At 35.2% G+C, this 27,268-nt stretch overlaps 1 long non-coding RNA gene across 2 annotated transcripts; it reads left to right on the forward strand.

Moving 5' to 3' along the window:
• Nucleotides 1-15,044: 15,044 nt before the first annotated feature.
• On the forward strand, nt 15,045-17,555 carry LOC143605850 (uncharacterized). 2 transcript variants are annotated; one of them, XR_013148628.1, is made up of 3 exons: nt 15,045-15,346; nt 16,109-16,166; nt 16,911-17,555. It is a non-coding gene; the product is annotated as an uncharacterized LOC143605850 (long non-coding RNA). The 2 variants fall into 2 exon arrangements; XR_013148629.1 differs by having other exon boundaries at nt 15,045-15,309.
• The last annotated feature ends 9,713 nt before the right edge of the window (nt 17,556-27,268 follow it).

A 27,268-nucleotide genomic window follows, 5' to 3' on the forward strand; every position in this document is an offset into this window, starting at 1 on the left:
ATGGATAACTAATCATAAAATTTCTGAAAATATTTTTATAAAACTCTCCATATTTTAATGTATTTTTAATAAAATTTACATAATTTATATATAAGTACATATTTAGTTATGATTAATCAAAATATTTAAATTATTATTGTTTTAACGAAACCGGCAGTTTGATGTTTAACGGACTGACTGGTACGTCAAAATATCAAAAGTGGTCAAATATTGTATTTTTGGATGAAATTGATAAAACGAACTTTTTACGAGAATTCCGGACAATTCGGGTGGATTGTACGCGTCTTGTATAATCAAACCCGTGTGAAAACGGAAACGAACCCTGCGATCAATCCAGATACCGAAACCTTAAAATTCTTTTATAAATTAAATCATTTCATCAATCAATATGTTTACTTAAGTTTTTATGATCTTACCTATTCCCGAAACGCGTAAACGATCAACTTGACTAGGCTCGGAAAACGGTGAAATTGAGCCAAATCTGATTTTAAGTATTTCACAGTATACAACGTCACAATATAAGACTATGGTCATGTTTTAGGCCTAACAGCTATAACCAGACTAGTTATACAGCCCGATTTGATTTAAACACTGTACTAGTATTAATAGTACGATACCGATTATAGGATACGAGTTATAATCGAGGCATAACACTTATTGACGTATATTATCTGCTCGAACTACAATAAGGTGAGTTTCATGACCCCACTTTCTAAACTGTGTTACGAACTTTTGGGGTGGAAAGCATATTTACATATACTTATATACTTGAAAACGTGTGATGGTGTGAATTATCTAAGTACTAACACTTGAAAGTCCCCACAAACACAAGTGATTAACTTCGTGCTGGTGACGTGTGGATAGTACCATCGGTTTGACAAACCCAACTGACAGAGCCGGTGGGGTATGCCGGGACATGTTAACCCAGTTGCACATTGTCATTTATACTTATTACATTCTGCTATGTGGTGTTAGACATAGTACTTACTTGGGGCAAAGTGGTTGTTAAATGCCAATGGGAGTGCATGGGCTGGGGTGGCCATGTGTTTTAGCTCGTTTCGGTTTCGCTTGTGGCTTAGTATAATACATCATACACATACTTATATACATACATACTATGAACTTTACCAACTCGTATACTGATTTTGTTCGTACTCGTGAAACTTGAAACTCACCAACTAGACGTAGTTGACCCGTTTTAACATGCTTTTCAGGTAAGCCGAAGTTGGAATGATTTGCTTACGTGCTTGGTGTTAGAAGGAAAGTTGAATAGCTGTGAATAGATGCAAATACGTACTAATGAATAAGGAACCGAGAACTGGTTATGTGTTTTTCATCTAGTTTGTAAACATAGTACCTACCAATGTAATATGATGTAAATTAGTTGTTGAATTTCTTTATAAACAATGTGGTTGATACCAGAGTTATCTGTTACATTCCCGTATTACGCTTCCGCAACTACCTAGTCGGGGTGTGACAGTTCCATTGTTCTTAGTGGTCGTAGTTTTGCTTTAATGCCCTCTCCATACTCGTACCCATAAATGTTTGTTGATCGAATCTGGTTTGGGAAGATTCGGACCAATTCCCAAACGTAGGTGTTCGTTGTCATTCGACCACCTCTTGCATGGTCCCTTGGTAGGCCCAATTTGAGTCATACGGACTTTGTGCATAGTAAAACGCACTTACCACATAACCTGACTAAACACCCAGTTTCCTTTCACCCCAACTCGGTCCCGCTTGATCCGTATCCATGTGAGCTACATTCGTATCATCTTAGTAAGCCTCATTACCACTTACACCTTCCTCCTCACTTTTGGGTTCATACTCCTCACCTACTTGCAATGGTCTTGCATAAACTTTCAACACTCTCCATCTCCTTCCATCACTCTTCAACTTGTGATACCTTTCAGATTATGTGTATACCCACCCAGCCCCTAAATGTGTAATGAAAAAATGGTTTAAACTTTTTGTACGAGCCCTTATCATCTTCACCAATTGCCATATACATCTTTAACAATGCAGTTATTAATCGACAATGAGGTATGATTTTTTGATGCAAATTGTTTCGGCTTATCCATATATTACTCATCACCAAAAAACGGTATGGAATAAGTGGATATCCACGTAACAGCATGTATAAGATTGGTACCTCAGGATATCGTACCAAAATTCTATCACCACGACGTGGAATGATATTATGGATGCTTATCATCAACGTTAACTTTGCTTCCATCTTCAGATTTTTTCGATACAGGCAAAAACAAATAATCCAACATGGTGTTCGACATTAGGTGCTTCTCAGGCATCAATAAAAATCTTCCAAACGTGAGAACGTATACCGGTTGGCGAGCTTGCTATCAAACTTCGCCACCCGTCTCAAGTTTTCAAAACAAAATTTCCACCTCAATTCCATTCACAATACTAATTAACTTTGATGGATTACTACCTGTAACACACTTATGGTAGAAACTCATTCTTGTATCTCTGTATCAAACAAATTAGTTGACTCGTGATCATAACACTTCAAAGAAGCTTCCCAACCCAACGCAGAAACTTATCAGTAACCCCAAACGAACCAAAATCCGCTTCCCGCACTTCTTTTTCACAAATGAACGCCTCTTTACGTTGAGCCAAAGCGTTCATTTGGTCATGAAATAGTTCAGGTTGCCATTCCACGGGTTGGTCTGCCAATGACTGCAAGATCCAAATTAGTTTCTCACCTCTCTGATCTTCTTCTTCCTCCTCTATATTCGGCTGAAGTATTAGTCTTCTCCATTTTTGTTGCTCAGCCGGATTACTTGAAGGCCTCCCTCCACCACCACGAACCCCAGTTAGATTCAGGCATGCTACACTTTTTAGTTATTGGGAGACCCAAGTACTCTCTTTCGGATTCAGGAAAGAACTCTCATAGATCTTTTTTCTTTTGGAAGATACAGGCTAGTTCCATTCCTTGTAGACCCATTCTGAAAACAAAACAAATAACAACCAAGGAACCACTTATACTCTCTTCACCCTTAAAATATCCCCACACTTGCTTGACACTATGGCTGTAGATGTAATTTAAACACATTATTCAACTTTTTCAAAAATTTTGAGCATTATTTCAACTAAATAACCAAAATCTGCCCAACAATATATTTAAACCAATACTTAACATCTACAACAATTACCTATTCAAACTCACAAGTCTATATCATTAAAAAAAACAAGCAAGTTTGGGTGTAAAATAGTTATGAACAACTTACAATTTTCTTACAATACACCTTCAAGAATGAAAAGAATTTAATACCTTGGTGTTGTAGAGGATGAAGATGACTAAAACTTCAATATAAACCAAAACCCCAAAAAAAATCCAAAATTTTCGGACCAAGTTGTCCCAAATCTATCACCAAAACACAAGATTCTTCACAATGCAATTACACAGTTGGAATCCTAGTGAAATTCTAGTCAAAATAGACTGGAAAATCGATTGATTTGGTTAAGAGATGAAGAAAATATGATATTTTAAAGTACATAAGTTAATGTTTATGTGATTGGTGATCGAGATGAAGAAGAAGTTGGGTAAAATATGTGGTTGGAGACAACAATTCCCGTCTTTGTGGTGGACGATGGATGTAAATTTTTTATTTATTTTCTTTTTATTTTAACCTTCAACTCGGCGCCAAAGCCTAAGGGTTACCGTAAGCTACGGTAGCCACCATACCTTACGGTGGCACCTGGGCAATAACCCCCACCGTAAGGCAGACAGTAACCAGCATAGGCAATTTACAATCCAGCGTAGCTTAAGGTGTCTACCGTAGGTTACGGTGGGACCTGCAGTTTTTGAATTCTTTTTTTTTAAAATTAACTTAAAACACAAAAATTACCTACACAAACACAAATGTTACCCTATCCCCTATGAAAAATCCGAGTTATGCCCAACACGGTAAAGAAATTCGTAAGAATTTCCCTAGAGTTTAGTAGAACACACTCCAAGACGAGAATGGTAATTTTTGAAAACAAATTAAACTAAACTAAACTAAAATATACAACATACTTTGGCCTCTTAGATTGTTTCCTCATCCGATAAGCGTAAAAAGTAACTAAACTAAAATATTTCAACTTTTTTCAAAAATTTTGAGCATTATTCAACTTTTTCAAAAATTTTGAGCATTATGGCATATTGATGTCCTTTCCTTCCATTTAAGGCTTGAGTCTTTGTCCATTCCAACTTTCTTCGTTTGGTCTTGAACAACTTCTATCTCCACATCACCAAAACAACCCACTCTTGTGATGTTATATGGACCCATCCACTTACACTTAAGCTTACCTGGAAACAACTACAACCTTTAATTATACAACCACACCTTTTGACTCACTTCAAGAGTCCTCTTCCTCAACTTTTCATCATGGACCTTTTTTAGTTTGTCTTTATATGCGGAAGCACATTCGTATGCTTCATCGCGGATTTCTTCAATCTCATTTAATTTCAACCTCCTCAGAAAATGGCTAAGTATGGAAACCAAGCAAACTTAGGCATTCAAGCAAGCTTAAACTTAGTCAAGCAAGGTATTTTGCCTAAACGAGCAAGGCTATCTTCTTGAAGTATTCAAGGTGTTAGTTCGAGCAAGCTACACTTCATCAAGAAAGATTGTTCTTCAAGTCAAGTAAGATTGGTTTCAGATCAAACCCTAGACTAAACCAAGCTAAAACCAAGTAATTTGGTGGATCGAGAAAGGTTTGTTAATAAACAGTGGTCCAAGCAAATTTAAATAAAATTAATGAAGAAACTACTCTAAGGACTTCTGACGAGCAAGGTTCAACCTCGAGCAAGCTACAGTGTCACCGGCACACTTGAACTTGTTCAAATAAGTTAAGTTACAAAAGGTTGAAGGGACCCAAGAAGAACAAGTTTGCTCGTAGGATATATATCAAGAAAAGTTCGAAATTATCATGAAGAATGGAGTCTGCTTGATGGATATTTTCTAAAGAAAATATTCTAAGTAAAGCTTACTCGGAGAACTGTTCCAAGCACACTTAATGGTTAATAGGTTTGATCGACAAGGACAAAAGCTTACAAGCTTACTCGAAGTCCTGTTTACACTTAGAATAATTTGTAATATGTTTGAATATGTTAAGAATCAATGATCAAGGTTTCTAGAAGGTTTCAGGGCAGGCCTATTTAAGGAAAATTTACGGCACCCCTATGAAAATGAACACAAAGCGAATATTGTGATTTGACGGCTGCCTCTAACATGAAAACAATATCTTTGTACGAAAACGCTGCTACAAATTCATACATTCCACCTAGAAACCCTAAATTTTTTTCATTGTATCCTTCACAATATTAATGGAAATCTTTTGTGTTGCTTTGTGTGTTTGTTACATTTCTCCGTTAGGCAATTATATTAGTATTAGTTTTCCCGCCATTAGTACTTATTGGTTTTTCATAGAAGCATAACTTTGTAACCTTCCTGTCGCCACGCTTGTGTTGGTTACAAGACTAATTAGTGTATGGTTAAGTGAGATAATCGGGACCGACAAGTGGTATCATACTTATACTAACCTTCCAAATCATACATACATATACACCCACAATGCAAACCCGAAACCCATTACCACCTACCAGTGAAAATATCATAGAAATCCCACCTCATGAAACTCAACAAACCTAAATCCCCAATCCATTTCCAATTTCACCAATAAACTCCCCTTCCCATGATGCCAGAATGAGATTGCTTGACAGCCATATGAATGTACTCATTGAAAACTGTGATTTGAGGAGGGAGAATGAGGAGTTGAAGAAGAAAAATGCTGACTTAGAATCCCAGTTGGAGTAGGCTTTACACAGGATTCAAACCCTGGTCAGTGAGGTTGAGAAAACTCAGCTGCACCAAATAGAGGGAGAAATTTCTTGTGTCTGTTACAAATGACGACACTATGGATAATGATGCGTTAAAATCTCTTGGTGATCTGCATGGCAGTGAAGGGGGAAGGCAGTGATAATTGAAGAGATGCTAGAGGTTATGAGGCTGCTCTGTCTGAATAGGTTGTCTAAGAATATAATTTGAATGAAAATGATGATATGGTGGTGGAAAACATTGTAGTAAATGAGGCTGAAAGGGAGGTTGAAAATACTGTGAATGAGGCTGAGAAGCAGTTTGATGATGTTTTGACTGAGGCACAAACTAACAAAACAGTTGAGGCTGACAGTGTTACTGAGGAGATGGTGATCTCAGGTGAGACTGTAGCTCTAACTAACAAAACCGAGGAATTAATTGTTGATGATGAAGTGACATCAAAGGTGAAAAAGGTGGATGATAAGCTCAATGACCTATTTAAGGAAATTGACAACTTTCTTGAAGACTTCCCACCCACAGTGGTGAGGGAAGTTGTTGAGTCAAAGATTTGACCTGAAATGACTCAAGGAAGATTAAGAGAGATTGGAATCTTCTCAATACTCTTCAGAAATGACAAAGTATGGAAACTGAGCACACTTGGACATCCTAGCAAGGTTTTGCTTGTCCTAGCAAGGTATTTTGTCTTTCGGGCAAGGTTATCTTCTTGAAGTCTTCTTTAGTGCCAATCCGAGCATGGTTCACTATGTCTAGCAAGGTTGTTCTTCATAGCCAAGCAAGGTTTACTTTCGAGTAGGCTCTTGTCTAACCAAGCTTTTGAAGCCAAGTATTTTGTAACATCCCGAAATTTCTAAAATAATATTAATTATATTAATTAATATTGGTGGGAAAGTTTACTCGGGTTGGTGGATAAATAAAATAAAGTAGGAGTTATTATGAGTCAGGCTTGTGTTGGGTTAAGTAATATGGGTAATGGACTTGGATTAGAAAGGAAGGAAGATAGACCATGGGCTCAAGCCCATGACCCGTTATATATAAACCATTACTGTTCCTTTATTTCATTCATTCGCCCATTCCATACACCACCTAAAACACACACTTAAGCTCTCTCTCATATTCTCTCTATCTAGCCGAAATCACCTAGAAGAATCGATTCCCAACCCGAGGTAATGATAGTATGATATTGTATGGATCCAAAGTTGTTAGATCTAGTCGCGAAATGACGAGCCGACACCTTAAACCGTTAAAGTCACGAGATCCGGATGGAATCGGGTATAAATCGACCAAAAGATGAGCTTAAGAATCACCTTAGCTCAGATCTGGATCGAAGGGGACGAAAAATGGTGAAAACGGTAGTGAAACAAGCGAGATCTCGCTTTTCCGGTGAGATCCCGTTTTTCCGACAAATGCGGCGCAGGAAAGGCGGCGCCAAAACAGTGGGGATGTCAGAAAATGTTTCTGACCTAACCCTAGTTCGTTAGCGGGGACTTAACGAATTATGAGGCAATTCGTTATTCCATTCTTTAAGGAAAGGCAACGAAATGAAAATAGTTCGTTATGTAATTCGCTAAGCAATTCGTTAAGGAGAAACAACGAATTAGCGGTAATTCGTTATGTTGATTCACTAATGAAAAGTAACGAACTAGCTCCAATTCGTTAAGCAGTTCGTGATGATCATTCGTTAAAGTCAGTTCGTTATGGAAAGTCAGTTCGCTATGTTAAGATGACGAATCAAGTGATTCGTTACTCATCCAGTTCGTTACAGATGATTTGTCATCCAGATAACGAATCAGGTGTGAATAACGTACAAATGATTCATCATCCCTGGACTTAAGATAGAATGGTTTAATTACGTATTAGCCCTTGGACTTTATTAATTTATAGAAGATACCTTAAAGGATTAAGAGGTTAACTGTAACGATTCCGACTAAACCAGGTATACCCTAACCGGTAGACAGTAGTTACGTTATATTTAATGTCGGGTATATGAATTACCCTAGTAAATATACGATAATACATGGTTCACTGTATTGATTGTACGTGAATATATAATTCATCGTATTGAACATGCGATTAATCGATCGATAGTTATTGAAACCCGAACGAATCGAGGGTTCAATTATAGACGATATCTATGACATTTAGTGATGTTTACGAAGTATTAAAGCTTCGGGATAAGTGAATTGAAGCACAGAAAAAGAATTTCGATTTAATGGTACGACGGTACATTAAACGAAATCTTTAATACCAAACCAAGCAAGAGACGATCGATCAAGCCGAAAAAGATGCACAATTATTAATAATATGATGTTTTAAGTTAATAAATGTCATGGTTTAAGTTTATAAAGTTTTTAAATCGGTTTTATATAAATTTCATTTTTTAGCCGAAAAACGACCGTTTTAGCCTCGTTTTAAGCCGAATTAGACATTTAACCGAAAAACGAACTGAACCAGATTATCCAAAACATTATCCGGATTTCCAAAATCTAAATGTGTGGCTAGAAATGGAAAGTTGGGTCCCACCCCACCTCCCCTCCTTGTCCGATCGGAAATAAGGGTATAACCCCTTCCTTGTTATTTTTTTTAAAACCAAGTATTGCAACATTCCATCTTCCTCTCCACATTATGATCAAAAACCGAGAGTTGTAGCAAGAAAAGCAAGGTAAAGAACGAGTTATTTACGTGTCCATCTTCGTTTCTTGAGTTTATTTGCAAGAAAATGAGGTTTCAAAGATGAAAACCGATTCTTGCATGATCAAGTGATGTATACGGGTTATACAAGGGATCTTGGTCCAAGAAATGAGTTAAACGAACCAAAAAACGAATTTTTACGGTTTAAACTTTAGTTTTGAAACAATAACCGTAACTATAGTGTAAGAGGCTTGATCGTGAGTGTAACTTGCTTGGTATTGTGGTATGTTGGTTGTAGGTTCTGTATTTAGCGGTAGATAAAGCGGAAAGACGAGTTTGTAGCTTGTAGTGGCGGAAAACAAAAGTTATATTCGGTTTATGTTCGGTTTTGGAGTTTTTGGACAGATTGTTGATGGTTTAGATTTAGGTCATGAAATTTTACAGAGGTGTTAAATACATAACAATATGAGTTCTGTGAATTTTTGGTAATTTTTGGACAAAGGATGAATATTTGGTGAATTTAATGCTCAGTTTTGGCTAAAAATGGTGAAAAATAGTTAAATATCATGAAAAATTCTGGAAAATTTCAGATAAGCTTTTTATATCATGTAAAAGTCACACACAAAATTTTAGGTCAGTTGGAGAATTCTAAGTAGGCTTTTCGGTTAAACGAGTTCTAGGGTTTTCTAGCTCGGTTTTAGTGAAAATGGCATGTAAAAAGAGATTTTGATTTTGGAAAAATTACAGGGGACTATGTGGATGGCAGGGGACATCCAGGAAAAATTTGGGATTTTTCTAAGGTTGTTTGGTATTTACGACATATTTAGTGTTTAAATGGTGTTTAAAAATAGATAAATAAATTTTAAATATAAAAATTGATTCTGGAAATATTTTTATAAAATTCCCCACTGTCAAAAAGTGATTTGTGCAAAATTTCAAGATCTGAGATTAAACGGATAATTATTTGGGCAAAAACAAACTTTTAAAGCTTAAAACGCGTAAACCGGTAAAGTTCGCCTAAACGAGCTGACCGGTGTATAAAAACCCTAAAAATGAACTATTTTCATTTAATTGAGTTAAACAAGTAAAACTGAATCATCCGAAAATAATTCGGATGATTTGAGTAATTTTACCCGATTTAACAGTTTCCGGTGCACTAAAGACGGAAACGGGTCCCGCGGTCAATCGGGGCGTCTAAACCGAGCTCTAATTCACAACTTTAACTAAATTATCAGTCAACAACTATTTTCGGGTCGTGTGTGACCAAACTCATTTTTGAAACATAAAAACGGATAACCGTGCTAGGCACGCAACACGGGAAAACGACTAATAATAATTTTGACCATTGAACTCTAAACGATATCACAATCTGAGCCCGTAGAAGTGTTTCTGGGTTAACATTGCCCCCGGAATGGATACAGTACTGGGTTTACAGTGTCCCCAGATGTACCGGTTGATACGGTTAAAGATTATATAAACTATAATTATATAATAACGATCGTAGGGATCATATTACAGATTGGACGTGTTAACTAATAATGACTGTTGTACCTGCTTGCATGTGCTAAGGTGAGTTTCACGAGCCCCTTTTCTGAATTGTTTTTAAATATTTTCTCGGGGCGGAAAGCATGTTACTATTAAAATGTTTAAGTACATACTGAACGCATGGATTGCGTGTATTTATAAATATTTGATTGTACGGGAATCGTACGGAATGGGTACAGTACTGGGTTAACAGTGTCCCCAGATGTCCCTAGAAGTGTTTCTGGGTTAACATTGCCCCCGGAATGGGTACAGTACTGGGTTAACAGTGTCCCCAGATGTCCCTAGAAGTGTTTCTGGGTTAACATTGCCCCCGGAATGGGTACAGTACCGGGTTAACAGTGTCCCCAGATGTCCCTAGAAGTGTTTCTGGGTTAACAATGCCCCCGGAACAGGTACAGTACTGGTTTAGCAGAGGTTTCACTTGTGGTCTCAGCATAATTACATCGATAATATTATCTTATGATATGGATTTATCATGGTTTACTCAAATTGTGAAACTCACCAACTATTCGTAGTTGACCCGTTTTCTCACATGCTTTTCAGGTACAATTAAGATGAAGTGATTGCTTACGTGCTAAGTGCTTGATGTGTGCAAGATTTGCGTGCAGGATGTTAGGATACATTATAATAAATAGAATTATGTATCGTATGGTATGATGTGTATATCGCCTAGACGGTAATGAAATATGAGATAATGTAATTTGAAGTATATTAATGTATCAGTTTTCTTTATAAACAATGTGGTTGATATCAGAGGTGTCTGTAATGGTTAGTGACATGATTGCAATTGCTAGATACATCCTGCCTTTACAGTTGATTCCTGCCTTTTTCATCAGTAATGGCATTAACTTAATTTTCGATATGTTACTGACACAATTCATCAAATATAGTTGTAAAAATTGATAACCTGGCCGAATTTAGCAATTTTCCAAATGGATATAGAGCTTCCCGTCTTGAAAAAATAAATGGCATCACTACTATCACAAATGATATCAAAATTTTGTTAGATATAATCATAAATCTTGCAAAATAAAAATTAAATTTACATGAAAAAAAGTGAAAGCATAAAAAGAAAATTACCTTCGTTTGCAGTAGAGGATTGCTTTTTATCAACAACTTCTCATCACAATCTATCTGAGCATACAAAACTTATTATTATGCTCAAATCAAAGATTAATAAGAATACCTTAAGGTACAAAATATGCAGTCTGTAATACACGATACATATCTTAAAACATAGTCAAACAACCTAACTGAATTCGAACAAGGAAACAGACTACCTTCGATTTCAGGGGCGGACAAAGAAAAATTTGTCAGTTTTATTTCAACAAACAGTTGGCATGCGCACCAAGGCAAGAAATCTTTTATAGCCCCTGCTTCCTGTTTAGATCAGATTCAAAGCTCCTAACATCCCATTGTCTTCCTGAAATCAAGGATATCTTTGACAAAATTAGGGATTTGAAAGTGGGAATATGGTGGCAGGATTAATCGTAGCGGGGAATAGTTGGTTCCAGATCCAAAAATAACTTGAATTTAAGTGGTATTTTATTGAAATGGTTCTTAAAAGATCATATTCAAAATTCATATTTGAGTGTAATGGTTTGTATTAGGTTAAACTTGGGCTCTTAATAGTCATGACATCCCTTGGTAAAGCATGATAGGCGGGTTATATCAGTTACAATTAGTCATATTCATTTTAAAAGAATTCTAATAGCTAGCAATTGACATATCATGTGGATGGGTTATACTAGTCTCAAGAGTTATGATAACTCTTATGGAGATTGATGGATCTAAATAGTTATAAACTCGTTATACTAGGTTACAAAGGGTCATTTTAGATTGTTATAAGTTTTAATGGGTTGTACATATCTTAATGTTTTAAATTTGATCCCATGTCAATGATTAACCACCAATGTCCATAATTATCCTTGACCATTCAAGTTTGACTTTCATTAACTCAGATAGCTCATAGTAAGTGATGGCGTATCATGTATATCTTAACAAGACATCTTGGGTTTTCGGAGTCATAATAGCTCTTAAAGGAACAAGATACACTAATAGTTTATGTTAGATTTGGTATGTCACATGTAATAATTTATATCTGTAAATGTTTATGATGATCATGAGTGACGAAGTTTATAATGAGTAATACATGTCTTAATGAGTTGTAATGACACTTAAAAGTTGCAATAGTTGTTAATGAGTCATGAAGAGGATCAATGGCTCAAATTTGGTACTAGTGTATTAGATTTGTTAAATTATATCAACGAGAACCAAAATTGACTTTGATTAACCAAGTACAAATTTTGTAACGAGCTTTTTAAATATGTATTTCTTGAGATTCCTATGGTCGTGCTACAAATTCTATTAAATTATTCTATTTATATATCACACTTATTTATTTTATAGTTTACACTAAAATTTCTTATAAGAATGATTTGTTTATTTTAAAAAAATATTTTTTTATTTCATGTCACTTGGCCAAAACTAAAGTATGGTTCACTTGTATTTAAATATCAAATTTTAAGTTCGCTATTAACTCTTTAATTTTTCAGTTAATTTTTAGTATATATCTTTTCAACTTAACTACGGAATAATACTATGTCTTTATTAATTATTCCTGAGTAGTTTTTTTAACTGGGCACATTTTTAATTGCTAGAGATTTTGCTATGAAGTATTTTTATTTTTGTTGTCCTTATTACCCGACTAATTTGTTATGAATTTTCTAAGTTTTTGGCAAAATTATTTTTAGTATTTTTTTTAACATATATTTTTTTTGATTTTCCTATAGATTAATTTGTTACAGTTTTTATTAAATTAATAATTTTAGTTTTTTTTTATTATTTTGCTACAGATTTGCTAATTGCTACGGGTTTTATTAAACTGTATTTTTTATATATATTTCCTTTTTTCGATTTTGCTACGAAATTGCTACAAATTTTGCTAGACTATGTTTATTTACTTTTTTCAAAAAAGATATTTCCAAGTTTTGCTACGGATTTTCTAGAGATTTTATTAATGTGATTTAAAATTTTCCATTTTTTCTCAATTTTACTATGAGTGTTGCTACGGATCTAATTTGCAATGAAATATCTGTAGCTTAACCGTGGCAAAATAAGCCCGTAGCTAATTCTTAATTTAATCCGTAGCTAATATGTAGCATAGTTGCTACGAATTTCTTATGTAGCAAAAAAATTGTAGCTAATACCTCTTTGTGTAGTAGTGTGCTTCTTGAGATCTAGAACTTGAGCCTTGTTAGGCTAATTTGGTGTAATTTAGTTGTTCAAAAAATTGTCAAAGTAAATTCATAGCTAATTTTTAATTAGAACTATACATAGTCATAATAGTTCATCACAATTAAAATTGACGATCAAAATAAAAGCATACATTAGATTTAAAAAATATAAAAAATCTGTCAAATCTGAACCATCTCACAAATTTTAAGTTTTCTTCCACTCTGAAGCCCTACTTGTAGACAGAGAGGAAGACCCGTTCGTCACTGATTTTGGCTTCCATCTCCAAATTCGGCAATTACTCTTCTTGGTATGAACTCTAATTTCAATTTTAATTTTGTTGGTGTGAACCCTAATTTCAGTTTTCCTACTTGATTTGATTGTCTATATTGTTGGCGATTTTGTAATTCAATTTTAATTTTGTTGGTATGAACCCTAATTTCAGTTTTCCTACTTGATTTGATTGTCTATATTGTCTGTTGGCGATTAATTTGTTGTTTACAGTTTCTTATTTCCTGTTTTGCATTGTGTTTTTCTTTTGCTTAATTTTCAGCCTGCAAGTCAATTGATGGACCACAAGCCACTTCTTTCTATCTACAGGTTGGTTTGTACAACCTAATACTACCAAATTTCAGCCATTTATTACATGTTATGGAAATGGTTACGAGTTCCTGATCAAATTAATGACCTTTATATATAAAGCGGTTCAATGTAAGCTTAGGAATTTCACACCTTTTGTTTTTGTTGTGAATGTAATTATGATTAACAATTTGTGTCTGCATTCCAGCTAAAGATTTGTAAGTGTATTTTCCAATTGCCAGTAATAGAAATTGTTTGCTTAAAAGCAGTGATATGAAGGTGATTAAAGGGGGGAAAACCTGAACATGTAATTGGACTCTTGAGCAAAATATGAAGAATGGTTGCTAGGTTGGGTAAGGTAACTGGTCAAAACATGCCATTTGTTTTCTGGGGAAGATCGGGCTTGGTTCACCCCCGAATATTTATTGTCCATCTATAATTTTATTATAACTATTTGTAACTTTTTAATTCAAAAGATAATATATAATCAATCGTCCCGGTTAGTTATCGACCCGGTTAGGTAGGGGGACGGGTCAAAATGTGTCATCTTTTCTATACAACGCATCAAGTTGTGTTGACCCGCAAACATTTATCGTCCGTTTTTTATTTTTTTATGTAACTATTGGGAAACGTTTTATTCAGAAAATAATAATGAACTTCTTTATAAAAAGATAATGGTTGCCACCATTGCCCATGCTTAAATATTTTTGCAGTTTAGCGTGACCATCATTTTGGTTTTGTTAATGCCTTTTTCATTTGGAGTAGGGTAAGATCAGGAGAGTGGGCATTTCTACTTACTTGATTAAAAGCATTTATTATGTGTTCACAAGTTGGAAAAAGGTAGCCGCTATACATGTTGGTTTTATTGCATATGCTTTGATTGGTATTTTAATTTATGTTAGCTCAAAAAGTGCAGTCTGCCTTTTGTAAGGTGATATGTTTTTTTCTATACATAACATGTACATATTAACATTTTGCAGATTGAACTCCGAATGTTAGTTGTGTTTTTGGGACATAAGCAGTAGGAAATTGGCATATGAATATGTAACTTTGAAATCTACAAAAAGTGTTGATCTGATGTAGTTTGAAATTTATAATATAACAATTACAGGGGTCGGTGGGCATTCCCACTTGTACCCTTTGCTTGGCAAATTGTTCCATCTCTCTCTCTCTCTCCATATACAATGTCTCCCCACCACCACCACCCAGCACCACGTCTCACCACCACTGCTCTGTTGCTCTTCAACTGATTTCGACTGCTTGATGTCCTGTGGCTTTTTTTGTGGCTCCGATTAATTGTCGCCAGAACCCTAGGAGACGGTGGTTAAGTTCGTCGCTCCGATTGACTGCTGCTGTGTTCTATTTGGGAACCCTAGGTGACGGCGGCTGTCTACGACGGCGATGTGCTACAACTGTCATCTCCCATCTTCATCGTCGGTTGCTGCTGGTGCCTTACGACGATTCGCGTCAATGGTTCGAGCAAGTATAAATCTGAACCGTTTCAATCGTTATTGAATTAGGTTATTATACGATTTTATGTGTTTCTTACATCGTAATAGAAATTCTGAGTTAAATATTGTTCACTGTTGTTTGTTTGTGTACTAATCTTTGCAATAAACTTACATAACCTTAACAGTCAAAGAGTAGACTAAACACAAAGAGACAGCTGATTATTTGCATTTGCATTTTCGTATGCAGTAACATGGAATGAACCTTAAGGGGAAGCCTGTACTTTATTTTGATGTTATAATAGATTAGTGAGAAACAATATAGGGTTGTGATATTGTAAAAAAGCAAAATTTTTACTTTCAGTTAGTGGCTTCAAGTGCCCTGAAGCACATAAAAAACCTTAGATATTGTAAAACAGTTAATAGTAATTGTAGGTTTAAGATACCGGAAAACTCGATCTCGAAGGAGGATACGTATCAGATAATCATCGATGAATTGATGTTAGTCAGGAATCCGAGGGTGAATCCGGCATTCTTCGTGAAGACGTGGATGGAGCCTTAATGTGATAAGCTAATAAATGCCACAATTAATAAGAATTACGTTAGTCTGGATGCAAACTATTATTAACTAACCTGCATTTTATTCCAAACTATGTACAATAAACTTTTAGTACAAAGTTGGGCACTTTTATTAACTAACATTTTATTATAACCCGTAGGTCGATATTGTTTCAGCCTATTATTAACTAACATGCATTTTATTCCACAACAAGGTTGATTAGGATTTCCATATTTATTGTTCGAGATATTTGATTGTTATGTTATTTGTTTCAGGTTTTTTGCCATAAGTCGCTCAACACCCGCAATAACAACAAAGACCTGCTATTAACAGGTACTGCACAGTCTTGCCTTTAATCTGAAATGTTGTGAACAGACATAGCTTTTCAAATATTCATTTTAAGGATTAGCCTGTAACACGAGAGTTATTCAATGTTGGTTTCTCTTCAGCGTCAAAAATTAAACCTATTTACAAATTCGTTATTCGGCTTATACTTCAGTTGCATCTAATAAGTTAACATCTTTATTTTTACACCTGACCCATTTTTTTAATTTTATTTACACACGTTCATTATACTGTTTTAAACCAGCTTACAAAAGATTGAACTGAGCCGGAACCGTTGAAATCAAAACTGATTACGAATTCGGTTTTCGTTTCAGTATAAACTGAAACCAAATTCATTATCTTCTTTACAGGTAGGATGCTGTTAAGAATATGCAAATCTGGTTGCAACCAAAATAATAAATAACAATCTTTCAAGTTTTGTTCTTTACTAGATTCCAATAACAAATTTGAAATTTGTCCCTCTTTCAGTTTTCGGCAACATCTAATGGGTTAACATCCTAAAATAATCATCTTTGCAGTGGGCATGAAGCTGAGTGATTAAAACTTACAAAGAAAATCGCTTTTTCAAAACACTTAAAACTAAATATCAGTGGTTTTTTTAGTCAGTAGGTACGTTTTAGATTAATAGGCTGCTAATTATTACAAGTTGGTTGTTATATTATCCACTGCAAATGTGTTTCACCCACAAACTCTTTTGGTATAACATCATGTGTTTTTTTCCTGCTGTTTCAGTTGCTTGCTTTTGCGGATTTCTTGAGTGCCTTTACTACCCGAAACAACATATTGAGCTAAACAAGTCCAGATTGTTATACCTGCTGACAAACAAATGCTGCTAAACAGGTTCTGTTAAATGGGCACTGCCATACATTCTGTTAAATGACTTCTGCAATTTATTTTTTTTCCGATCTTTAAAAATGTTTTTATGCAATATTATTATTTTTTTTTTATAAATCGCTTAAACGATTATAAACAACAAAATGGGACCAATCGCAAAACACTCAATTTTCAATGTTGCATGATACAAACTGCTAAACACTAAACTTTTAATGCAGGTTCAGGCAAACCCACATCAACTATATTTAAGTCCTATCCTGACAAAAAAACTGCAATTTTCTTAGCAACCATCTTTTTGTCAACTACAACATCGGACAGCCGCAAGAAGCAACATAAATGCAGCATCACAAGTTCAACTTATGCAACAGCAATTTAGTGCATGCATTTTGATGATCTAGAAGTTGGGAATATTATATGTAATGCTCCATAAATTCTTTGTCGAATGTTTAAAGCTACTTGATCATCTATAAATCGTAGACGTAACCGCAACTCCCACAAACCCAAAACTGGCGCAACGCGCCGGGTCATCCACTAGTTGATTACAATTCATAAGTCAAAGTGGGGCTGCTGATATCATATTGCTACATCTTTTAAAGTAAATTAAGATTGTGGTACACTTGATTGTTTTAACTATTATTAAGTTTGTATCTGGATATTCATCAAAACATATAATGCGTTTGGCGCATCCCGCTGTAGCGCGTGGGTAGTATTGCTAGTTCAAGCTAAATATCATAAAAAGTTTATGTCAATGTCGTTTAATATATGTCTAGCAAATATCACACTCACAACTTGGCTTTAAAAGCCTAAAATTATATGACATAAATGCTAAATGCCACTTAAATGTTCTCAAAAAACTATAGCATACGCAAGATGCCGTCAAATTCAATCAAGCAAATGTGACATACTAAATGCCACTAGCAGTGTATTCCAAACTATTATAACATACACAAAGTGCCATTAAAACCTAAAAATGTTTTTGTCACAAATGTTAAATGCCACTAAAAATACAATCAAGCAAATGTGACATACGAAAAATGTCATTAAAACCTAAAATAGTGGCACAAAAATTAAATTTCATTAAAAATGTGTGCCATTATGTGGCATTTTTTGTAGTGAGCGAATAAGCGTCTTATAAAACAACAGATGTTTTATGACTACAATATCAAGTGTCTATTACGGTGTATTATAATAACACCACAATGATTAAACGTCCTATAAAGGTTAAAGTTATAAGACTCACGTGCCAAGTGTCCTATTAAGTTACTTTATAATAAAACTTCAGCGAACAAGCGTCCTATAAAACAGATGTTTTATGACTCAAATATCAAATGTCCTATTACGGTGTATTATAATAACACCACAATGAGTAAGCATCTTATAAAGGTTAAAGTTATAAGACCATAGTGTAAAATGTCATATTAAGTTAGGTTCTTATATGACTTCGACTATAAAGGGTTCTATAATACTGAACATTTATGACTTAAGTACAAAGTTCCCTATTAACTTATGTTATAATAAGACCTCCAGTGATCAAGTGTCGTATTACATTACCCCATAATGGGACACCAACAACTACATGTCTTATAGATTACTTTATTAGAATTTACATTTTAAGTGTCTTATTAAGTTATATGATAATACGACTCCAAAGAATCATCCATCCTATTAAATAACTTTTTAGGACACAAGTTCTGTAGCATATATTGTAAAAGGACCCCAAGTATTCATTTGTACTATTAAATAGATTTTAGGACCCTATTTTACAAGCGTCCTACACAAAAGGTCCTAAAAAGCCCGTTTTGTTGTAGTGTTATGGCTTGTTTTTATACAATCATACAAAGCTTAATACTTGGTGTAGGTTATGAGTTTTACAAGAGAAAAGGTTCGGTTTATTGAAGACATTTGAGGCCTTTATGATCAAATTTCAAGACTTAAACTCAAGGCCCGACCCAAGCCCATAAGAATTAAGCCTTACATGTTATTATATTAAGATATTAAAAAAAAACCCCCCTAAACTAGCCCCTAAATCCTGAAATCAGCAGCAACCAGCCAAAAAACTTCAGATCGGCGGCTTCTAAGGTTCCAAAGAAAGTCATTTTTGCATCTTGTTGAGCCAAGGGAAGAAGAAGTAAGCTAAGGACGACTCGGGACAGCAGCTAGGGTCATTCCTCATCACAAAACTCAGCCCTAATCTTGAGTATAACATTCATAAACTTTGTGTTATTGTTAGTGTTCATAACTCTTTGATTTTGAACTTTAAACTTGAATTCTTTTGCAATTGAGTTAGGGTTTTAGTTGTTATTGATTATCATAGATTGTTGAATGATTTTAATGATGTTTGTGATGATTAATATGGTGTTTACAATAAGATATACCTTCTATCAAAAAGTTATGTTAGACTAAACTTGTAAGTTCTACCTAGGTTATATGAATATTGTTAGGTTTTAGTGAGTTTTATGGATTGTTTGATCAACATGACTTGATTTGTTAATGAAAGTTTGGTTTAATATTGAATTAGGTTGTGTTTAGTGGCTGTGATTTTATTAATTATACTCAAAAACCCCATGCTTTGATTGATTGAATTAGTTTTGATTGATTGTTGCTTGTTTGACTCTTTTCTTTGTGTTTAGAGATTGTTTGCGGGGTGTTTAACCGTAGGGTTTCACTGAGAGTGTTAATTTATTGAATTCAGCGGGTTAAGCACCTTCTTAGAGACCGAGAGGTGATAGGAATTAAATTCTTCTGATAGCTTTTAATTGTTAGGATTAGGATCGCGCGAGAGCGGGTTCGGTTCTCTTCGGGTTTGGGTTTGTGAGAGATTAGTTGATCTAGTTTAAGTTAAACCAAATTGTTCCTCTATCCTTGGTTTCTTAGTATTCGTTTCCATTAGGGTCGTGTGCCGGTGAGTCCGAGAAGAGAGTCGACATTAGAACACCTTAGCATTTGTTTCCCGGTTTGTTCTTAAAATCAATTAAGTGTAAGTTAGGGGTTTGTTAGTGAGAGCGGGAGGTGATCTAGCTTTCTTGAGCAAACCTTAGTTGTGTCATCTTTAGATACCGGTGTCGTGAGATCATTCAATCCATTAGCTTGTTAGACATTAAATATGATTCTTACCTAGGTATACGTTTTTTCAATTGTCAAGTAAGCTTCTAAGTTTCATGAAGTGTTTATTCAAGTTAAGTTAAGTCTAGTTAATTAATTTAGTTAAAGTAAGTTAAGTCAAGTAGTTTAATTATTAAAAATCATTTAAAAAATAATATTCTTAAGAATGTCTTTTCTAGGGTTTAGTTATCATAGGCGTTTTCACGTGTCCTTATGTTCGATACTCAGACTTCTTAGGTCTATACTACTTGTGATCGGTTGGATACATTAGGAGTTTCGTTTTATAAATTTAAAGCTTAGTTATGAGTTCATTAGAAAGAGCTTTCATTAGAAACACATTAATGACAGAGCCCTTGCAATGATCAAATTGGGTCTGTCTTGAGATGTTTGTGGGTAATACAGAGCTGAAGAACATCAAGAAGAAAAGACTCAAGCAACAATCTGAGAGGTTCAAGTATAAATATGGGTAAAGATTGAAATCAATTATTGATAGATTTCTAGCAATTTTGAATGACCTGAGAACCACTGGTTATGTGATGAAAGACTCTGACTTGAACACTAAACTGTTTTCTTCATTGCCCAAAAAATGGTATACAGCTAGTAAGTTCTTTATTCAGAAGCCAAACTTTGAAAGACTCAAGTTGGATGATGTGATTTGCTTTCTTCAAGCTGCTGAGATAGAGATGATTGAAAATGAAATGATAAAGGAAGAAAAGCCATGTTTCCAGGTGTCCAATGCACTCATTGCACCTATGGGAAACTTGTCAACCAAAATCCAACAACTGATCCCTATCATATATGAACCTAATGAACATGATGTTGACACACCAAAGGCATTTGTTGGTGGGAGTACAAGTAACTCAGGAAACCAATCATGGTTTAATGTCCAACTTTTAGATGACAATGAATCTGCCTCTATGGCTAGTGGACATTTACCTTATGGTGGTGAAACAGTGGTAAAGTGAGTGAAACTCAAGCATTGTTCTCTATGTTTACAGAGTCCTACAATGCATTTGTTGCCAAAAACATGATTCACACAAGTGTCATTCAAGATAATTTGGAACAGATTGATGTAGATGACCTTGAAGTCATGGACCTGAAGTGGCAGGCTGCCATGTTGGACCTTAGAAGCAAAAGGCTATACAATAGGACCTAGTAGATCTCTTCTATCAGGGCCTAATGAAAGGATTGCATTTGAGAAGTCAAAGGCCATTTGTTATAATTGCCAACATCCTGGGCACTTTGCTATAGAATGCAACCAGCCAAGAAACTTTCAAGTGAACCAATACCAGAACCAACAGCCAAGAAACCAGTTCCAATATCAGCAAAGCCAGCCAAGAAACACTAACTACAACAACAACCCCAATTTTAACAACTACCAGCAGACCCCAATGAACAACCAGGAGGTGGTGCCTCAGAACCAGAACTACCAAAGAAACAACCAAAACCCTCCAAATGCTCCAAACAACTCTAACAAAAACAATCAAAATCAACCCGGAAACCAAGGGAATGTAGCACTTGCTGCACAAAAAGAGATTTTGATTAGAGTGACCATGCAGATGACATCACGAAAGCCAATGTTGCACTAATGGCTAAAGTTGAAAGTGAGGCTGCTGCTTCTTCTTCACAGGTACCCTCAACTTCTACAACTGATTTACTTGAAACAATTAATTCTTTAAATGCAAAAGTAGGCAAGTTAGAAGGTGAATGCTTTAGAAAACAAAGCATGATCAATGGGTACCAAGCAAGTGATATGATATATGAAGAGAAGATCAAAAGCCTAGAAGATGATTGTGAGAGTAGCTATAGAACTCAGCAAAGATATGTAACTGAAATTGATGGGCAAAAGAAAATGATTGTGGAAGAAAAGGTGAAGAATACCAAGTTACAAGTTGAGAATGATTTCCTAAAGAACTTAGTATCTACTGGAAACATTTGTGGTATTCTGAACAAAGTAAAGGAAGAAGATAAGTACAAAGTTGTTCCTCCACCCTTCAACAACAATTATTCTCTTAAGGTTGACAAGAGAGATACATATCTCAATCAATTCAGATAAGTTTTTCAAAAAAAGGAAGAATTCATTGACAACTACAAAATGGTTGAAGTTAATGAAGATGGAGAGTTTGTTGTGAAAGAAGAAGCAAGAGACGATAAGTCAATTGGAATACAAGTGTCTGAAGATGACTTCAATGAAAATGATTTGAACTAAGATGATCTGAGTGATTCTAGTGATCAACTCTCTGCTGAAGAAATTCAAGCCGCAGAAAGAGGAAGAAGTTATCAGAAACCTGATTCAATAGACAAACTGCTTGTTCTGCCCAAATTGACTCCCAAGATGGCAAAGAACAATGAAAGAATGAGAAGAGAACATGTGTCTTTTGACATATGTGAAAGGTCAAAAGTAAGCTACAATGTTGTCATACCACCAAGCAGAACACTGTTGAAAAGGTTAAGTGATAATAACAAGAAAAAGGCAGATGAAACAGTTGTTAGTGACAACGTCATTCCAGTATACCCTGTTTTCTCAAGTCATGAAGTGTTTGACAATGGAGAAGTTGAAACTATGGAAGAGTATGAGAAAAGACAATCAAGACACACGGGAAATCTGGATGATAAGCCTTTGAATTTGAAGAAAATCATCTTTGTGAAGAGCAAGACTGAGAGACAAGACATTAAAATTAAGGAGTTTGTACCTTTCTCAATTGACTATGATAATTTGAAAACTCAGAAAACATTTGGAGTAAAACCACCTAGACCAAGTGAGAGATTCAAGAAGGGCAGTTCTCATGAAAAAATCAAAGGGAAAGTATGGTGTAAGAAGTGTGATGAATGTGGTCACCATACTGATTCTTGTAATGAAAGATTCAACTTCAAGCCCTTTCATGTTTCCAATGAAACAAAGTTTGGACAAAACTTTGAACTTTACAAATAAAAGTATGATGAATACTTGGAAAAGTGAAAGTGAGTGAGAAGGAGACAGTGATTAAGAATGTGCAAGAGGTTGGTAACAGTGGGAAGAATGTTGAAAAAGGGGTAGTGAAACCTAAGAAGAATGTGACTGCTCAAGACAAAAGGAACATCCTTCCTAGCAAAGCAGAAACTGCTGTCAAAAGAAATATCCAACCATTAAGGATAGTCCCAAATCAAGACTCAAAGTCTATTATGTCTGATAATTCTCAAAATTCACCAACAAATGAAAACAAAGGAAAGAAGAATGGTTTCTCAAGGAGGAAACCAACAAAATTGACTTGTGATGAAAAGTTTCTACTGAAGCATGGGTTTGAACCTCATGGATTTCTGTGCAAACCTATTACTGAAGTTATAGACACAAAAGGAGTTGATGTGATGGGATTTTACTTGTGAAGAGGATTATGTGATACAAGAATGCAAAAGCATAATTCCTTATGTGAAATCTCCAAGTCTATCAAATAGTGGATATGAAACTGATGAATCTGATGTTTATGAAACTTTTTTTGAAGATCCCAAGCCTACTTCTTTCACAACCAAAGCTGCTATTGTTTCTGAAACTGATGATTTGCAAGTTGATCAAGCTTGCATTTCATCACTCAACTAATCAATTTCTTTGATTTGTGCAGGAACCATCCACTACACTGAATGAAGTATGGTACATGGATAGTGGGTGTTCGAGGCACATGACTTGTGACAAAAGGTCACTTGTCAACTATGAAGAGAAGTTTGAAGGTCCAGTAGCTTTTGGTATTGATGAAAACGGTGGTAAAATTGTTGGAAAGGGAATCTTGACAAATGGAAAGGTCACATTTGACAATGTCTTCTATGTGGAAGGTTTACGGTATAACCTTTTAAGCATATCTCAGATGTGTGACAAAGGATATAAAGTTGGGTTTGATGATTCTCACCGTTTCATTCTTAAACCTGATTTTGTAATCCCTCCGGACATGATCATGATGATGGCCCCAAGTAATGGCAATTTATATGAATTAAACATGAAGGATGCTGTTTCAAGGAGTTGTACCTTTTTTCTTTCTAAAGCCACTGAAAATGAGTCAAAATTGTAGCATAGGAAACTGTGTCATGTGAATCTAAAGAACATGAACGAACTTGTGAAGGGTGAGCATGTGATTGGCCTATCTACAAGAGAGTTGAAATTGGATGATAATTGTATCTCATTCCATAAGGGCAAGCAGCACAAGTCTTCTCACAAAGCAAAACTCATCAACTCAATTTATCATGTGCTTGAGATGCTTCACATGGATCTCTTTGGTCCTGTGAGTGTCCCAAGTATAGGCTAGAAAAGATACTGTCTTGTGATCATTGATGACTTCTCAAGATATACTTGGGTTTATTTCATAAGTACAAAGGGTGAGACTGCTGAGTTGATTAAGAGTTGTGTAACCAGGATTGAGAACCAACTGGATGCAAGAGTAAAGATAATGAGTAGTAACAATGGCACAAAGTTCAAAAATAGAGTAATGGAAGAGTTTTGTACTGCAAAAGGAATTCTTCAACAATTCTCTGCTCTTAGAACTCCTGAACAAAATGGTGTAGTAGAAAGAAGAAACAAGACACTTATAGAAGCTGCAAGAACCATGTTGGCTGATGCTTATCTGCCTATCACTTTTTGGGCAGAAGCAATCAACACAGCCTGTTATGTTCAGAATAGAGTGCTTCTCAACAAAAGTCAAGACAAAACTCCCTATGAGAGTTTGTTTAAAAGGAAGCCCTACATCAATTTTTTCAAGCCAGTTGGATGCAAATGTTCTTTATTGAACACCAAGGATTATCTCAAAAAGTTTCAAGCAACATCCTTGGACTACTTCTTTGTTGGTTACTCTACACACTTAAAAGCCTACAGAGTATATGTGAAAGATCATTTGAGTGTGATAGAACCATCTGATATTGTGTTCAATGAAAATCAATTCAATACAGTTGATGGTGCAGGATGGCTGTTTGATCTTGAAAAGCTAATCAAGTCCTTCAAGATTTATCCTGAGGACTTTGATGAAGCTATGTATAAGACAAGTGTGATTACTGAAGAACTTTCAAAGAAACATGATTTGGACAAATTATGGTCAAAGGTTGCTAAAAAAGGTCAAGAATATAATTTTATTAAGCATCCTTCCAATGTTGAAAATGAACAAGTTCCAGACCAAGTTCAAGATCAGAACAATGAACAAGTAAATCCAGATAATCAAGAAAATCTGGATAATAATGTGATGAATGAAACAGATCCTGATAACAGTGTAGAAGCAAGAAGAAATGCAAGATTTGAGGACTTGTATCAAAAGTTGAATGTTGGAAACAATGATGCATCTACCTCTCAACTGAACAATGAAGAAGCACTAGAGTTTCATGATGCAACAACTGATTTGATCATTGATGAACCTGATCTCAATGAGACAAATCTTGATTCTGATATGTCCACTGATATCATTGTTCAATCCTCTTATGTTGAAAATAATCATCCACCAGAAAATATCATAGGAAACATTTATGAAAGAGTAACAAGAAGTGCATCTGAATATGCAAACATTTGTTTGTACTCCTGCTTTATTTCCCAAATAGAACCCAAGAACATAGTTCAAGCATTGAAGGACAACAACTAGGTAGAGGCTATGCAAGATGAGTTGGCTCAATTCAGAGATCTACAAGTGTGGGAACGTGTAAACAAGCCAAGAAACATATATGCAATTGGAACCAAATGGGTTTTCAGGAATAAAAGGGATGAAACAACTATTGTGATTAACTTTGAGGTAGTCTTTGCACCAGTTGATGTCAAATCTGCTTTCCTAAATGGAAAAATAGAAGAGGAGGTGTATGCGAATAAGATACCAGGATTTGAGGACCCTGATTATCCGAACAGGGTGTATAAGTTAAACAAAGCCTTGTATGGACTACATCATGCTCCAAGAGCTTGGTATGATGAGTTGTCTAATCATCTACTTGAACATGGTTTCCAAAGGGGAGCCATCAACAAGACTCTTTTTTACAAGAAGAAAGGAAGAGATTTGTTGTGCTGCAAGTTTATATTGATGATATAATTTTTAGGTCAACCAATGAACAAATGTTCATGGAGTTTGAAGAGGTGATGTAATCCAAGTATAGTGTGAACTCAATGGGAGAAATGAACTTCTTTCTTGGATTGCAAGTTCAACAGAAGACTGATTGGATTTTCATATACCAGTCTAAGTATTTACAGAACATATTAGACAAATTCAAGTGTAATGATCTTAAATCTGCTTCAACTCCTATGGATACAAAAGAGAAGATGGTAGCAGATCAAAAGGGGGAGCCAGTGGATGAACATGAATACAGAGCAAAGATTGTATCTCTGATGCATCTGACTGCTTCAAGGCCAGATATCATTTTTGCTGTTTGTGTTTATGCAAGATTTCAGTCAAGTCCTAAGGTTTCTCATATGAATGCAGTGAAGAGGATCTTTAGATATTTGAAGGGAAGACCAGATCTGGGAATTTGGTATCCAAAGAACTAGTCCTTTGATCTAAGTGCATACACAGATAGTGACTATGATGGGTGCAATAAGAGTAGGAAGTCTACCTCTGGAGGTTGTCAATTTTTGGGAGACAGATTGGTGTCATGGCAATGCAAGAAACAGACTACAGTGTCAATCTCAACTGCTGAAGCTGAGTATATTGTTGCATCTGCCTTCTGTGCACAAGTCCTCTGGATTCAAAATCAGATGCTGGATTATGGTCTGAATTTCTTAAACACCCCTATTTACATTGATAACACTGCCGCATCTTTTAATGTTAAGAATCCTGTACAACATTCCAAGACTAAGCACATCGAAATCAGACATCATTTTATAAGGGATTGTAGTGAAAAAGGTTTGATTGAGGTAAAAAGAGTTGATACAAGTGATAATTTGGCTGACCTATTCACAAAACCACTTGATAGAACCATGTTCAACTTTCTTCTGAAAGCACTAGGAATGATCAACTCTAATGAAGTCTGATTAATGATCTGTTCTTACTAAGAAAACTAACTATCTTTTCATAGTCTTGATGAATGTTTGTTTGATTTGTGTGCCTCTATGTGGTAATTGACAATTTTGGCAGAGGATCTACAAATTTGTTATGTTTGAATGTGATTTTCTTTGCTCTTCACTGATTTGTGCTTAAATGATTAACTGTTAATCCTAGGTATTTCTGATG

Source organism: Bidens hawaiensis, unplaced genomic scaffold (genome assembly GCF_021521415.1).
Source record: "Bidens hawaiensis isolate Kalapana, Puna unplaced genomic scaffold, B.hawaiensis_p1.1 tig00071691_1, whole genome shotgun sequence".
Taxonomy (NCBI): domain Eukaryota; kingdom Viridiplantae; phylum Streptophyta; class Magnoliopsida; order Asterales; family Asteraceae; genus Bidens; species Bidens hawaiensis.